Genomic DNA, 17,992 nt, shown 5'->3' with positions numbered 1-17,992 from the left:
ATAAATATTGACTAAGGGAAAGTAACTTGCTTGAACTTAAGAAAGCCATATCTCATAATGAAGTTGACATTTCTGAACTCTTTATTCTTAACCCGGGCTTTAGTCTTCACTTAGTTGATGAGGTGTGTTTCTGTGTTTATTGTGGCTTTTTAGTTTGGGGTTTTTTGGTTTTTTACTTATAAAAGCGGAACATTTTTAGATAGTTAATTTTGTTGAACTAATTATACAATTTTTATAAATGTATAAAGAAGAAAATTAAAATTGCCCGTAATCTCACCGTCCAAAGATAACCAATGTTAACATTTTGATGTATGTCTATGCAAATGTTTACTTGTGAATGCACATGTGAATACATACATACTTATGTGTCCTCCCCATACATGTTTTTATGACCTCCTCTTAATGGATATTATGCCTTCGTTTCTAAATTTTCTCTAAGAACCCAGTGAAAAATTCCTTCATAATCTTTATACTCTTGTTCATTTGTTTATTAAGTTCCTCTTAGAAGTTAGATTGCTGAGTCAAAAGGTGTACTTTTGATATATGTAGCTAACCCTTGAATAACATGGGGGTTAGGGTTGATAACCCCCAGTGCAGTTGAAAATTTACATATAATATTTGACTCCTGGAAAGCTTAACTACCAGTAGCCTACTGTTGACTGGAAGCCTTACCAATAACATAAGCAGTCAGTTAACTCATGTTTTGTATGTTATATGTACTCTTATGATAAAGTAAGCGAGAGAAAAATGTTAAGATCATAAGGAAGATAAAATACATTTACAGTACTATACTGTATTTGTCAATACCATAAGTTTACATCGTCTGTTTCCAAGATAAATCATCTGTCTGAAATAGTGGACAACTACAGCTGCAGACCTCTATCTATGGTGCATCTCAAGCAATTCAATTTTCCTTATGATGTCATGACTTTTCTTTGCTTCCTGGGAGCACATCCAGCATCACTAGTAGCATTTTGTATGGCTTTCATGGTGTTATTCAAGGTTTATGATATTACCCTACACATGATTTAAAAAAAAAAAAAAAAAAAGTGGGAAAAAAAAAAAACCCAGGAGAGAACACTTTTTACTGTAATATACAGTTTAGTGGAAAGTAATGCAGAAATTGATTAGTGTCACATGGCATTTTAAGTGGATACTCACCACACTTGAGCTCACCACCACAGCAGCAGGAGATGTCTGTGGTAGTAGTACAGTATTATCACAGTAGTACAGTGTATTCTATGGTTAATTTTATGCAGGTGTGATACACATTAAGAAAACAAAAAAGATATGCAATTGTGATTTAATATTGCATCTTTACATTTCTGTCAACTGCAAATGTCACCATGTATGGTCAGTAAGTGATTGTGTGCATAAATTTTGATAAAGTTTAACTTTCTATAATAGATTTGTGTTGATTTTATGGTAGTAAATGGATAGAATAGGCTAGTATCTACATGTATTTTAGGCATTCAGGACATATCTTTTGCTTAGTTTTTTTCCATTTTTATAGGCTATCGAGTTCACCTGTGAGTTTTTCAAATTGTTAGAAATCTAAAAAATTTTCCAATATATTTCTTGAAAAAAACTCTCTTGTAAGTGGACCCATGCAGTTCAAACCTGTATTGTTCAGGAGTCAACTGTATTGCCAAATTTCCTACAGAAATTGTGCATTAATATTCTTACCAGTGGTATATGGCCAATCATATCCCTTTTTCTGCTTCCTAGTCACCCCTAGGTATTGTTAAGTTATTCCATAAATATTTGTTGAACACTTATTATATACCAGGCACTCTTAGAGGTGCTGGGAATACATCTGTGAAAACCAAGTCCCTGCCCTCATGGAGATTTCATTTTACTGAGGAGAGACAAATAGTAAACAACTCCATAAATGTAATGTCAGGTGATAATAGAGAGTGTTAGGAAAAAAAATAAGGTATTTTTGTTCTTTTAATCTTTGCTGTTTGATAGCCAGATTCCATGAGATATCATTATTTTTAATTTTTTTCATCGATTGTGATTCATTTATTCAATAAGTATTTATTGAGCCTATGCTGTAACCCTGGGGACCAGAGGTGAACAAGATGATAATGGAACTACATTCTGCTGTGGAAAGATAGGCAGTAAACAAACTAACAAATAAGAGAACAATATAATAGAGAGTAACTTTGGTGGGATTGGGAACATTTGATTGTGTTTTCAGAGAAGGCCTCTCTGAAGAGTTAATATTTGATATGAGACTAAAATGACAACAAATTAGCTATAAGATCTAGACGAATAAGGCATTGTCAAAGGAAACAGCAAAAGCAAAGGCTTGGAGGCAGGAATGAGTGTTCCAGTAAGGAATGACTTACTGGAAGAATGGAAAGCCAGTGAGGCTGGAATGTAACGACTGATGGACAGAGTCAGAAGAGATGAGAAGTAGGTAGGTTAGGTTACAGGGCTTTGGAGACCACAATAAGGAATTTGGATTTTATTGTAATACAGTAAGAAATCTTTGAAGGTTTAAGCAGAACAGTGACATGATTTCATTTACTTTTTTTTTTTTTTTTTGAGACAGAGTCTTGCTCTGTTGCGTTGCCCAGGCTGGAGTGCAATGGAGCGGCTCACTGTAACCTCCACTTCCCAGATTCAAGCGATTTCCCCCGCCTCAGCCTCCTGAGTAGCCGGGACTACAAGCGCGCCACCACGCTTGACTACTTTTTGTATTTTAGTAGAGATGGAATTTCACCATGTTGGCCAGGATAGTCTAGATCTCGTGACCTCATGATCCACCCACCTCGGCCTCCCAGAGTGCTGGGATTACAGGCGTGAACCACCGCATCCAGCCTTGATTCACATTTTTTAGAGATGACTTTAGCTACTGTGAAAAGAAAATATATGGTAAGGTAGGGAGACCATATAATTTATCATCCAAATGGGAAACTTTTGCAAATGAAAAGGGATGCTAACTGGACCAGGATGTCAAGCAACAGGTGAAAACTGGAACTGTCACAAACAAACCAGAAGTGTAGTCGGTAGTCGCCCAACTGTAAGAGGGGAAGAGTGAAATTAGGGAGATCAGTTAGAAGGTTGGCTGTAGTAGTCCAGGTCAGAAATAATTGTAGCTTGGACTGGAGTGGTGGTGGTACAGACTGGGAGAGTGGAGGGATGTAGATATATAGTGAATAAAATCAACAGGTCCTGATAACTTGGATGTGGGTAACAGGGGGAAAGGAAGGAATTAAGAAGGATACCCTGAGTTCTGAAGCAACTGAATGCATGTTGGTGTCATGCATTGAAATGAAACAGACTTGGGAGGAACAGGGTTAGAGGAAAGATTCAAGAGTTCTGTTTTGAAGGTATAAAACTTATGATGCCTGTGGAATAGCCAACTGGAGATGCCAAGTATAACATTTGTACTGAGTTTAGAGCTCAAAAGAAAAGTCCTGACTAGAGACACAAATTTAGTCTTATTAGCACATAGGTTATAGTAAAGTCATTGGCCTGGATAAAATTATCTAGGTTGAGGCAACAAGAGGACGAGCATCCAGGACCTAGCCCAAGGTAACATAGTGCATAGCCCAAGGGAGGAAGAGCAGCTAGTGAGGTTGGAGATAAGGGAGTGTGCTCACGTATAATAGAGCCAGACATCTTACTTATGTTTATTGGAAACACATAGGGTGTGTGTGCAAATTCCCTATGTTGTCCTTTGCCCGTTTTTCTGTTGGGGTGTTTTAACGTTTCTTTTTTTTTTTTTTTTTTTTGAGACGGAGTTTTACTCTTGTTGCCCAGGCTGGAGTGCAATGGCGTGATTTTAACTCACTGCAACCTCCACCTCCGTGGCTCAAGCGATTCTCCTGCCTCAGCCTCCCAAGTAGCTGGAATTACAGGCATGCACCACCATACCCAGCTAATTCTGTATTTTTAGTAGAGACGGGGTTTTACTATGTTGGTCAGGCTGGTCTCAAACTCCTGACCTCAAGTGATCCACCCACCTCGGCCTCCCAAAGTGCTGGGATTACAGGCGTGAGCCACCGCACCCGGCCAACATTTCTTACTCATTTGTAAAATCTACTCATGTATTAAAGACTGGTGTTGGTGGAATTGTATCTCCCAAGAAGATGTGCTGAAGTTCTAATCCCCCACTACCTCAGATAATGACCTTATTTAGAAACAGGGTCATTGGCAGATATAATCAGTGAAGATGAGGTCGTGCCAAGTAGGGTGAACCCTTAACCCTACATGACTGCTGTCCTTACGAGAAGAACACGTGAAGACACGGGAAGAATGCCGTGTGACAGTGGAAGCAGAAACTGAAGTTATGCAGCTGCAAGCCAAGGAACACCGAGGACTGCTGGTGACGTCAGGAGCTAAGAAAAAGGCGTGAGACAGATTCTTCCCTGGGGCCTTCAAGAGAACATGGCTCTATCGACACCTTGATTTCAGACCTTTAGCCTCCAGAACTGCAAGAGGATAGATTTCTGTTGCTTAAATCCACCTAGTTTCTGGTAATTTTTACTAGGAAACTAATATAGCCTCCTGTCATACATGTTACGATTTTCTTTCAACTTTTGATTTTGTTTTTGTTTAATTACAGAAGTTTTGCATTTTTATATAGTCAATTCTACCACTCCTTTTCTTTATGATTTCTTAGTTGTCATGCTTATGTCAATCTAAGTAACAGACGGCGACTCTCTAAAAAGAAAGTTATATTTATTCAGGAATGGCATTGCAACAGGAGTATGTGAGCCATAATAAACTATGTATGTATTCAGGGAGGTAAACGAAGGCAAAAGCTTTTAAAGGAAAAAATGAGGAGGATTACATAATTGTTTAGAAATAATTATCCTTATCTACAAGGATTAATAACAAGGGTGGCTCCAGTCCAAGGTCAGGCAGGCAGTTGCTGGGCAGACATCCTCATGGAAGTATTTTTTTCTGCAAGGTTGTGTTTTTTGCAGAGCCTTTTGTGGTACTTCTTATCAGGCATTTGTGCATAATTTCCCTTCATGGCCTTCCCTAGCTCTGTTTTTCAAGGTTTTTCTTTCTTTCTTTCCTTTTGTAACACAAGTGTCTCCATTTTGATACTGACAACTCACATTTCCCTCATTTGATCTAGATGTTTTCCCAAAAACATCACCAATCAGCTTGTATAATAGTTCAGGTTTTTGTGTGTGTTTTGGGGTTTTTTTTTGTTTGTTTTTTTGTTTTTTGCTTTTTTTGAGATCTCACTCTGCCACCCAGGCAAAGTGATCTCGGCTCACTGCAACCTCCGCCTCCCGGGTTCAAGTGATTTTCCCACTCAGCCTCCCGAGTAGCTGGGATTACAGGCAAGCGCCACCATGCCTAGCTAATTTTTTATTTTTTATTATTATACTTTTAAGTTCTGGGATATATGTGCAGAGCGTGCAGGTTTGTTACATAGGTATACACGTGCCATGGTGGTTTGCTGCACCCATCAACCCATCATCTACATTAGGTATTTCTCCTAATGCTATCCCTCCCCTAGCCCCCCACCCCACAACAGGCCGCGGTATGTGATGTTCCCCTCCCTGTGTCCATGTGTTCTCATTGTTCGCCTCCCACTTATGAGCAAGAACATGCAGTGTTTGGTTTTCTGTTCCTGTGTTAGTTTACTGAAAATGATGGTTTCCAGCTTCATCCATGTCCCTCCAAAGAACATGAACTCATCCTTTTTTATGGCTGCATAGTATTCCATGGTGTATATGTGCCACATTTTCTTTATTCAGTCTATCATTGATGGGCATTTGGGTTCATTCCAAGTCTTTGCTATTGTGAATAGTGCTGCAATAAACATACATGTGCATGTGTCTTTATAGTAGAATGATCTATAATCCTTTGGTTATGTACCCAGTAATGGGATTGCTGGGTCAAATGGTATTTCTGGTTCTAGATCCTTGAGGAATCACCACACTATCTTCCACAATGGTTGAACTCATTTACACTCCCACCAACAGTTTTAAAGTGTTCCTGTTTCTCCACATCCTTTCCAGCATCTGTTGGTTCCTAATTTTTTAATGATGCCATTCTAATTGGTGTGAGATGGTGTATCATTGTGGTTTTGATTTGCGTTTCTGTAATGACCAGTAATTATGAGCTTTTTTTCGTATGTTTGTGGGCCGCATAAATGTCTTCCTTTGAGAAGTGTTTGTTTATATCTTTCACCCACTTTTTGATGGGATTGTTTGTTTTTTTCTTGTAAATTTGTGTAAGTTACTTATAGATTCTGGATATTAGCCCTTTGTCAGTTGGATAGATTACAAAGATTTTCTCCTATTCTGTAGGTTACCTGTTCACTCTGATGATAGTTTCTTTTGCTGTACAGAAGCTCTTTAGTTTAATTAGATCCCATTTGTCAATTTTGGCTTTTGTTGCCATTGCTTTTGGTGTATTAATCGTGAATTCTTTGCCCATGCCTATGTCGTGAATGGTATTACCTAGGTTTTCTTCTAGGGTTTTTATAGTTTTAGGTTTTACATTTAAGATGTATTTTAATCCATCTTCAGTTAATTTTTGTATAAGGTGTAAGGAAGAGGCCCAGTTTCAGTTTTTTGCATATGGCTAGCCCGTTTCCCAACACCATTTATTAAATAGGGAATTCTTTCCCCCTTGCTTATTTTTGTCAGGTTTGTCAAAGATCAGATGGTTGTAGATGTGTGGCATTATTTCTGGCCTCTGTTCTGTTCCGTTGGTCTATATATCTGTTTTGGTACCAGGACCATCCTGTTTTGGTTACTGTAGCCTTGTAGTATAGTAGTTTGAAGTCAGGCAACATGATGCCTCCAGCTTTGTTCTTTTTGCTTAGGATTGTCTTGGCTATACAGGCTCTTTTTTGGTTGCATATGAACTTTAAAGTAGTTTTTTCTAATTGTGTGAAGAAAGTCAATGGTAGCTTGATGGGGATAGCACTGAATCTATAAATTACTTTGGGCAATATGGCCATTTTCACGATATTGATTCTTCCTATCCTTGAGCATGGAATGTTTTTCCATTTGTTTGTGTCTTCTCTTATTTCTTTGAGCAGTGGTTTGTAGTTCTCCTTGAAGAGGTCCTTCACAGCCCTTGTAAGTTGTATTCCTAGGTATTTTATTCTTTTTGTAGCAATTGTGAATGGGAGTTCATTCATGATTTGGCTCTGTTTGTCTATTATTGGTGTATAGGAATGCTTGTAATTTTTGCACATTGATTTTGTATCCTGAGACTTTGCTGAAGTTGCTTATCAGCTTCAGGAGATTTTAGGCTGAGACAGTGGGGTTTCTGAGTATACAATCAAGTCATCCGCAAACAGAGACAGTTTGACTTCCTCTCTTCCTAATTGAATATCCTTTATTTCTTTCTCCTGCCTGATTCCCCTGGCCAAAACTTCCAACACGATGTTGAACAGGAGTGGTGAGAGAGGGCATCCTTGTCTTGTGCTGGTTTTCAAAGGGAATGCTTCTAGTTTTTGCCCATTCAGTATGATATTGGCTGTGGGTTTGTCATAAATAGCTCCTATTATTTTGAGATACGTTTCATCAATACTGAATTTATTGAGAGTTTTTAGCATGAAGGGGTGTTGAATTTTATCAAAGGCCTTTTCTGCATCTATTGAGATAATCATGTGGTTTCTGTCATTGGTTCTGTTTATGTGATGGATTACATTTATTGATTTGCATATGTTGATCCAGCCTTGCATCCCAGGGATGAAGCCAATTTGATTATGGTGGATAAGCTTTTTGATGTGCTGCTGGATTCAGTTTGCCAGTATTTTATTGAGGATTTTCACATTGATGTTCATCAGGGATAATGGCCTGAAATTTTTTTGTTGTTTCTCTGCCAGGTTTTGGTATCAGGATGATGCTGGCCTCATAAAATGAGTTAGGGAGGAGTCCATCGTTTTCTATTGATTGGGATAGTTTCAGAAGGAATGGTACCAGCTCCTCTTTGTGCCTCTGGTAGAATTTGGCTGTGAATCCGTCTGGTCTTGGGCTTTTTTTGGTTGGTAGGCTATTAATTACTGCCTCAATTTCAGAACTTGTTATTGGTCTGTTCCAGGATTCAGCTTCTTCCTGGTTTAGTCTTGGGAGGGTGTATGTGTCCAGGAAATTATCCATTTCTTCTAGATTTTCTAGTGTATTTGTGTAGAGGTGTGTGTAGTCTTCTCTGATGGTAGTATGTATTTCTGTGAGATCAGTGGTGATATCCCCTTTATCATGTTTTACTGTGTGTATTTGATTCTTCTCTCTTTTCTTCTTTATTAGTCTGGCTAGCGGTGTATCTATTTTGTTAATCTTTTCAAAAAAACAGCTCCTGGCCGGACATGGTGGCTCATGCCTATAATCCCAGCACTTTGGGAGGCTGAGGTGGGAAGATCACAAGGTCAGGAAATCAAGACCATCCTAGCTAATACGGTGAAACCCCATCTCTACTAAAAATACAAAAACAAAATTAGCTGGGCATGGTGGCGGACGCCTATAGTCTACTCAGGAGGCTGAGGCAGAAGAATGGTGTGAACCCAGGAAGTGGAGCTTGCAGTGAGCCGAGATAGCACCACTGCACTCCAGCCTGAGCAACAGAGCGAGATTCCGTCTCAAAATAAAAAACAAAACAAAACAAAACAAAAACTGCTCCTGGATTCACTGATTTTTTTGAAGAGTTTTTCATGTCTTTACCTCCTTCAGTTCTGCTCTGATCTTAGTTATTTCTTGTCTTCTGCTAGCTTTTGAATTTGTTTGCTCTTGCTTCTCTAGTTCTTTTAATTGTGAGGTTAGGGTATCAATTTTAGATCTTTCCCGCTTTCTCCTGTGGGCATTTAGTGCTATAAATTTCCCTCTAAACACTGCTTTAGCTGGGTCGCAGAGATTCTGGTGCATTATGTCTTTGTTCTCATTGGTTTCAAAGAACTTATTTATTTCTGCCTTCATTTCATTATAAATTACTTCATTTTGTTATTCAGGAGAAGGTTGTGCAGTTTCCATGTAGTTGTGTGATATTGAGCGGGTTTCTTAATCCTGAGTTCTAATTTGATTGCACTGTGGTCTGAGAGACTATGATTTCCATTCTCTTGGATTTACTGAGGAGTGTTTTACTTCCAATTATGTGGCCAATTTTAGAATAAGTGTGATGTGGTGCTGAGAAGAGTGTATATTCTGTTGATTCGGGGTGGAGAGTTCTGTAGATGTCTCTTAGGTCTGCTTGTTCCAGAGCTGAGTTCAAGTCCTGAATATCCTTGTTAATTTTCTGTCTCGTTGATCTGTCTAATATTGACAGTGGGGTGTTAAAGTCTCCCACTATTATTGTGTGGGAGTCTGAGTCTCTTTGTAAGTCTCTAAAAACTTGCTTTATGAATCTGGGTGCTCCTGTATTGGGCACATGTATATTTAGGATAATTAGCCCTTCTCGTTGCATTGATACCTTTACCATTATGTAATGCCCTTTTTTGTCTTTTTTGATCTTTGTTGGTTTAAAGTCTGTTTTATTAGAGACTAGCATTGCAACCCTTGAGTTTTTTTTTTTTTTGCTTTCCATTTGGTTGGTAATTTATTCCTCTATCCCTTTATTTTGAGCCTATGTGTGTCTTTGCCCATGAAATGGGTCTCCTGAATACAGAGCACACCAATGGGTCTTGACTCTTTATCCAATTTGCCAGTCTGTGTCTTTGAATTGGGGCATTTAGCCCGTTTACATTTAAGGTTAATATTATGTGTGAATTTGATCCTGTCATTATGATGCTAGCTGGTCGTTTTGCCCATTAGTTGATGTAGTTTCTTCATAGTGTTGATGGTCTTTATAATTTGGTACGTTTGGCCAGGCACGGTGGCTCACCCGTGTAATCCCAGCACTTTTGGAGGCCGAGGTGGGCAGATCACAAGGTTAGGAGATCGAGACCATCTGGCAACATGGTGACACCTTGTCTTTACTAAAAATACACATATTAGCTGGGTGTGGTGGTGTGCTCCTGTAGTCCCAGCTACTCGGGAGGCTGAGACAAGAGAATGGCTTGAACCTGAGAGGTGGAGATTATAGTGAGCCAAGATTGTGCCACTGCACTCCAGCCTGGCGACAGAGCAAGACTCCATCTCAAAAACAAAACAAAAACAATTTGGTATGTTTTTGCAATGGCTGGTACAGTTTTTCCTTTCCATATTTAGTGCTTCCTGCAGGAGCTCTTGTAAGGCAGGCCTGGTGGTGACAAAATCTCTCAGCATTTGCCTGTCTGTAAAGGATTTTATTTCTCCTTCGCTTATGAAGCGTAGTCTGGCTGGATATGAAATTCTGGGTTGAAAATCATTTTCATTAAGAATGTTGAATATTGGCCCCCACTCTCTTCTGGTTTGTAGGGTTTCTGTAGAGAGATCTGCTGTTAGGCTGATGGGCTTCCCTTTGTGGGTAACCCGACCTTTCTTTCTGGCTGCCCTTAGTATTTTTTCCTTCATTTCAACTTGGTGAATATGACGATTATGTGTCTAGGGACTGGCTGCTCTTCTAAAGATACTACTTGAGAATTTTTTCATATTTTTAGTAGAGACAGGGTTTTGCAATGTTGGCCAGGCTGGTCTCGAACTCGTGACCTCAAGTGATCCACCCACCTCAGCCTCCCAAAGCTCTGGGATTACAGGCGTGAGCCACTGTGCCTGCCAATAGTTCAGTTTTGATATCCCTCAGTACCAGGATGGACCTATCCTGGATTGTTGGTCTGATTTCATGTTGGAGGGAGTCATTGACAACTAGGAGTCAATGTCAAACTCTTTTAGCCACGTTTGAGCAACAAGGGAGGTTTGGAGGGAGTGGCTCTCAAGCTAAGTTTACCTGGAGTTAATTATTAAGTTTAATCAGTTCCATGGGTGTTTCCTATCACCTCAAAGTGCTGGGCCAGCATTATTCTGTTAGGAGTTGTAGTTTGGCAGAATTTTAACAAGTAATAGCTACAAAGTTTAAAAAGAAAAATACAAAGTAAAATGATAATCTCAGTTTGTGTAATAGTTTTCAGCTATGAACCTAGGCTTCAAGGTTCAATTGAACTTTTGAATCAATTGAATAAATCAGATGACCATGGAGAACTAGGTGACACGTTTTGTAACCATGTGACCTGTTTTCTTATTTTGCATATATGGATCTCAACTTTCCCAAAGGTCTTTATCTAGGTACAGCATAAAGTATTAGCAGCAGCACAGAAATTTCCCTATTTAACTAATAGATAATATAGACCAATTTTATCATCTAGGATCCCATGACTAGGTGGAGTTAAAGCAGAGAGAGAGCAACAGTTGTATTAGGGATGTTGCCAAGGTCACCCACTAGATGGACTAAAGGATCCCTTAAACCAGTTTCTGTCAAGTTACCAACAGAAGCTGCTGATTGTGAAATTTCAATTACACCGTTATCCTGCCAAGTGGAAAAGGTAGGATTAAGAGGAGTAGGAGTCTGATTCTGTAGTCTTGTTTTAACATCTAGGGAAGCAGCTGTCGGCAGCATGAAAATGCCAACATATTGTCCTGGTTTGCAGTTGTGAATGTCTCTTGTTATGGCACTGGATGGTTTGGTGAACTTTCTGTATGACCCGTCATCAGCCGTGAGACTTGCCCCTTAAAATTGATCTAGTTTTAGCTTTTAGGATTTCAGGAACAGAGCAGTTCATGTTTTTAGTAATTTCATGGAAGAAAGTAAGATTGGAGGAATCTAGAAGAATTTGAGATTTAGTTCAGTCTACCAGTATATAACAGGAACTCAAAGACAATGCTCAGGGCTATAATCTAAGAACAGATGTATTAACAGCCTTAGTCACTGTAATGCTGAGAACCCTTGAAGCCAGGCATTATATACACATTCTCAAATATGATGCTGTAGTGAAAGCCTTGGTAATATATATAACCAATGTTTCCAACTACATCCTGTTATAAAGAGAGAGCAAATTTTATTAAACTTATGTAAATAATTCTTGCCGTAAAAAAATAAGAATACTCATGGATGGTTTCTAAATTTTAGAGGAGTCAAATAGGGACAAAAAAATGTTTCCACCTGTGTTCACAAAAGTATACCAAATTACTGTAAACTAATAAGTAGCTTAAGAGAAAGAAAAGGTTTCCTTAAATCTAGAAAACAAAATATTTAAATAAAGAACCTTGCCAGGCACGGTGGCTCATGCCTATAATCCCAGCACTTTGGGAGGCTTAGGGGAACAGATCACCTGAGGTCAGGGGTTCGAGACCAGCCTGGCCAACATGGTGAAACACTGTCTTTGCTAAAAATACAAAAATTAGCCAGAGTGGTGGCGGGCACCTGTAATCCCAGCTACTCCGGAGGCTGAGGTTGCAGTGAGCTGAGATCGTGCCACTGCACTCCACCCTGAGCAACAGAGCAAGACTCCACCTCAAAAAAAAAGAACCGATAATGTTGCAAATAAAAGTCATAAAAACATTACCTTCAGGACCAGGCGCCATAGCTCGTGCCTGTAATCCCAGCACTTTGGGAGGCTGAGGTGGGCAGATCACCTGAGGTCTGGAGTTCAAGACCAGCCTGATCAACATGGAGAAACCCCGTCTCTACTAAAAATACAAAATTAGCCGGGTATAGTGGCACATGCCTGTAATCCAAGCTACTTGGGAGGCTGAGGCAGGAGAATCACTTGAACCCGGGAGGCGGAGGTTGCAGTGAGCCGAGATTGCGCAATTGCACTCCAGCCTGGGCAACAAAAGCGAAACTCCCATCTCAAAGTAAAAATTAAAATGAAGAAAACATTCATTCATTTCTTAATCTCATGTAATTAATTTTTGTTTTGCTTGATGTTGATTAGTAGTTTCATGAATTCATCAATTTCTTCATTACAGTACTGAAAAAAAAGTTAGTCCATTGATCTTTGTTACTAGGAATCTTTAAGAGTACTTATTAGAGTATTTTTCATGAATCTCATTGCAAATGCTTTTAGAGAAGAATCATAACTGTGGATGAAAGAGAATAGCTATGGTTAAAAATCTGATGAAAGTCTACCATAACCAGAAAATGACAAGGAAATTTGATTATTTTTGTAGCATACAACATAGTAACCAGAATTGTGACTGATGACATATTAGATTTTTAGGAATTTTATGTAATATTGGAAGAAACATATCAATAATATACCCATAAATGTAATTAATAAAAGATCCTGTATCACTTATCATTTGACACTGCTTTCTGTACAATTCAGTATCTCAAATAAGCCTGACTTAGTTCAATATCTCTCTTTTATAAAGCTTTGAGAAGTTCTAGGACCCTCTGGTACATTCCAAAGTTAGTTCAAGGTCATGAAGACTTAATTTAGAATTTGATCCTGGGGAAGCCTGCTAACAATGTCAAAAGATTCAAAACATGATTACAGATCACTGTGAAACAATAGTCATTCATTTAACCGGAGTGATAAAGGATTAAAAACAATATAGAAAGTTACATGGATATATTTTTTTAAAATTATTTTAACTCTTTCAAAGCTCAGTTTTCCTAAGTATTCAAAAAACCTAATAAAGATAGTATAAGAAATTATCTTGACAAAACATTAAATCTTTGTTTTTCAGGCCAGTTACCAAAAAGGTAAAGAAAAACTTCTTATAGTATGATTGCTGCTTCTTATGGGAAGCCTGTTTAGGTAACCTGGAAATCAAGCCTGATGAAAAGATACTTGAATTTAATCAGACACAGGAAGAGCGTGTCCAAGGTTGTAAGCTTATACACCATATTATAGAGAACTTCAAACAGGAAAACTAGTAACTTGAGTAAGGGAATAGGAATACTGTTATCCCTCGGTATCTGCAGGGCATTGATTTCAGGACTAACTGCAGATACCAAAGTCTTCCCTTCCCCAAGTCCCACAGTTAGCCCTTGCAGAACCCACAGATGCAAAAAAGTCAGCCCTCCATATACATGGGTTTCACGTCTGAAGAATAGTATATTTCCAATCCACGTTTAATTGAAGAAAATTCTTATGTAAGTGGACCCACACAGTTCAAACCCATGTTGTTCAAGGGTCAACTGCACATAGCTCTTAGTAAAAGCATGGGAAATGTTTGGGTTACATGGAACAATTGAGGCACATCAAGAAAGCCAGGGTCAGGCACTGTGGCTCATGTCTGTAATCCCAGCACTTTGGGAGGCCGAGGCGAGCTGATCACTTGAGGACAGGAATTTGAGACCAGCCTGGCCAACATGGCGAAACCCTATCTCTACTAAAAATACAAAAAATTAGCTGGGTGTAGTGGCGCACGTTCGTAACCCCAGCTACTCTGAAGACTGAGAAAGGAGAATCGCTTGAACCCGGGAGGCGGAAATTGTAGTGAGCCAAGATCATGCCTCTGCACTCCAGCCTGGGCGACAGAGTGAGACTGTCTTTAAAAAAAAAAAAAAAAAAAGTAAGAAATCCAAGAGCACAGAATCAGGATATACTGGAGGAAAACATAATTTTTCTAGGCCTTCAAGATAGAATATTTCAGTGTCAGGCCATAAAAGCAGAGTTAGAGCTGGAGAAAAAAGTTACAGAAGATGAAAAAGTTAAAAGAGAATTATCACCTCACCCAAACAAAAAGATATACCTTCTCAAGGAGAGAAAGCAAAAGACCAAAAGGCAGAAATGTCAGACCTGCAAATCACATTAAACAAGATACAGCAAAAGTTTAACTACTGAGATATTAATCTGAGAAGCTTCCACAGGAAAACTCTACCTCAAAACATGAAATTACCATTCTAAATGAAGAAGATTCATTTTAAAACTGATATTAGAGAAATGAAGACTGAAAAACAAAAACAAAAAAAAGCTGCAGTTCAGAAGATGGTTGAAAATTTAAGAAACAAATTTCAGAATTAGGTCAAAATCTCTTGCAAATTTTATTAAAAGTAGATTAATACTCCAAGAAAACATTGTTCTAATATAGGAGATCAAAATTTTAGTTTTCATATCAATGTGTATATAAATGTATATATACACATATATTTTTTAATTGAAGCACAGTCTTTTAACAACTTATAAGTATGTTTCTTCTAATTATAGCCAACATGGTCACCACAAATTTCTTTTGTAAATTCATCCTTCGCAAATTTTCCGTGACATACTCAGACCTTCTATGGCATGTTTAGACCTTTAGTTTTGTCCTTGCTTCTTTCTTAAATAATTAGTCATTTTACTTAAGGATAAAATTTAATTTCTTGCCTTATTTCTAAGAAAACAACAAATCTAAGACTTGCTTATTCATTTTAAAAACAGCTTTTCTAAAAAGAAACACTACCACATGAAATGCACACTTAATTATAGGATACATCCCGGTTGTATATGTATTATGGAAACCTTCCAGATATTAGATTATAAAATATGGTGTTATCAATTGTGTCAATCATTTTAAAACAATTATCTTTTCTCCCATTATTTGTAACTTTTTTTTTTAGAATCTCACTCTGTTACCCAGCCTGGAGTGCAGTGGCAGAATCATAGCTCATTGCAGCCTTGAACTCCTGGGCTCAAGTGATCTCTTGCCTCAAGTCTCCTGAGTAGGCAGGACTATAGGCATGCACCACCGCGCCTGGCTAATTTTTTTTTTTTTTTTTTTTTTTTTTGAGACGGAGTCTCGCTTCGTCGCCCAGGCTGGAGTGCAGTGGCGCAATCTCGGCTCACTGCAAGCTCCGCCTCCCGGGTTCACGCCATTCTCCTGCCTCAGCCTCCCGAGTAGCTGGGACTACAGGCGCCCACCACTGCGCCCGGCTAATTTTTTCCATTTTTAGTAGAGACAGGGTTTCACCATGGTCTCGATCTCCTGACCTTGTGATCCGCCCGCCTCGGCCTCCCAAAGTGCTGGGATTACAGGCGTGAGCCACCGCGCCCGGCCTTGGCTAATTTTTTAAATTAACTTATTTATTTTTTGGTAGAGACAGGGTCTCACTATGTTGCCCACACTGGTCTTGAACTTGCCTCAAGTGGTCCTACCACATTGGCCTCCCAAAGCACTGGGATTACATGTGTGAGCCACCACACCTGGCCTGTAACACATTTTTATACCAAATTATTTACTTGTGTTTCTGGGTTTTCCATTATGTTTCACTGATTTCTTTATTCAATACCATAACTTCCGTGTTTTATTTTTATAGTTTGATATATCTTTTGGGATTTCATAAAGCAGTATATGTGTTAGGCTGTTCTTGCATTGCTATAAAGAAATCCCCGAGAATACTCATCTCTCACCTTATGCAAAAAATCAAATCAAGGTGGATCAAAGACTTTTATATAAAAATTTTTTTAAATTAAAAAACAGAAGAAATACCTGAGACTGGGTAACTGATCAATAAAAGAGCTCACGGTTCCGAAGACTGTACAGGGAGCATGGTGCTGGCATCTGCTCACCTTCTGATGAGACTTCAGGAAGCTTACAATCATGGTGGAGGGCACAGTGGGAGCTGGCGCATCACATGGCGAGAGCAAGAGAGAGAGAGTGGGGGTGCAAAGGTGCCACAGACTCAAACAACCAGATCTCGCAATAACTTGTTATTGTGAAGACAGCACCAAGCCATGAGGATCTGCCCCCATGACCCAAATGCCTCCCACCAGGCCCTACCTCCAACCTTGGGGATTACAATTCAACATATGGGGAATACATACATATGTATGTATGTGTCTCCTTACTAATTTTCAAAAAAAAAAAAAATCTTGGCTATTTGTGCCCATTTATTCCCCCAGATGAATTTTAGAATAATTTTGTCAAGGACTGCATTAGATTGTTTCTTTGAGTCATATAATTATTTGTTGCATGGGGTTGTCCTATGCACTGTAGGATATTTAATAGCATCTCTGACCTCTACCTGCTAGATGCCTGCCAGTACTAACCCCTCAACTTGTGACAATCAGAAGTGTCTCCAGACATTGCCAAATAGCCCCTGGATGGGGGGTGAAATTGTACCAGTTCAGAACCACTGCATTAGTTTTACAAGTTAATTAAAGGAGAATTAATGTCTTTACAATATTGTCTTTCTAAGCAGAAGTACAGTACAACTTTCATTTTATGAGATTTGTTTCTTGGTGATCAGTAAAACTATAAGACTTCCTGGGATTTGGTGCCCTTTTGTGGAGCTCGTGTTTTGATTCTGAATGACTATGAGCTATGTAGGGTTAAATATATCAATCATGGTAAGCATCACATAATAAGAATAGCTGGCATTTATGCCAGGCACCATGTCAAGCACTTTACTTCGATTAACTCATCATCTTCACTGCAACCCCATGAGGTAGGTAGTATTATTATCCCTGTTTGGTAAATGAGGAAACTAAAGTAGGTTCAACGAGATGCTAACTAGTAGAGCAGGTTTATCACCACTTGTCTCCATCTTTAAGATCCTGGGGCAAACTTTCAAACATCATGCCAGGTTTCCAAGGGAACATTGGGTGGAGATGCTAGTAGTAAATGGTTAAGTGGAAAAAAGCAAGTCACAAAATATAATTCTATTTTTTAAATGGATGGTTTTGAAAAAATAGACCCACCAGAGTTTTTTAATCTGAAAATTGTTTTTCAAAACTCCTTTTTTGTTTTTTTGTTTTGTTTTGTTTTGTTTTGTTTTGTTTTGAGATAGAGTCTCGCTATGTCACCCAAGCTGGAGTGCAGTGGCACGATCGTGGCTCACTGCAACCTCCACTTCCCGGGTTCAAGCAATTCTCCTGCCTCAGCCTCCTGAGTAGCTGGGATTACAGGCGTACACTACTACACCAAGCTATATATTTTTTTTAACTCTTATCAGGTACTTTAAAAAATTACCTTCTCTTTCTCAACCCCTTCCCCCAAATATTATAAGTTAGTGAACTTATTAATATAATGTTCACTACAGCTGTATGGAGCTGCCATAGAATAGAAAGCAAAATTCATCTACATTTTGAATTTAATACATGAGATGTGAAATTAACTTGGGTCTTAAATCAAGTTCAGCTTCCTTGTAAGCCTACAGATTACTTCCAACATCCCTCATTCATCATGAGCTGTCTTTGGGAGGTTAGTGGGTCTGGCTACCC

The 17,992-nt window shown here is 38.8% G+C and overlaps 1 protein-coding gene across 2 annotated transcripts in view; it reads left to right on the top strand.

The window, feature by feature from the left end:
* SIMC1 (SUMO interacting motifs containing 1) overlaps positions 1-17,992 on the top strand; it is a 92,205-nt gene that overhangs the window by 2,615 nt on the left and 71,598 nt on the right. The window lies entirely within an intron of this gene.

This window comes from Chlorocebus sabaeus, chromosome 23, assembly GCF_047675955.1.
Source record: "Chlorocebus sabaeus isolate Y175 chromosome 23, mChlSab1.0.hap1, whole genome shotgun sequence".
Classification (NCBI taxonomy): domain Eukaryota; kingdom Metazoa; phylum Chordata; class Mammalia; order Primates; family Cercopithecidae; genus Chlorocebus; species Chlorocebus sabaeus.
This window is presented reverse-complemented; position numbering and strand designations above follow the sequence as displayed.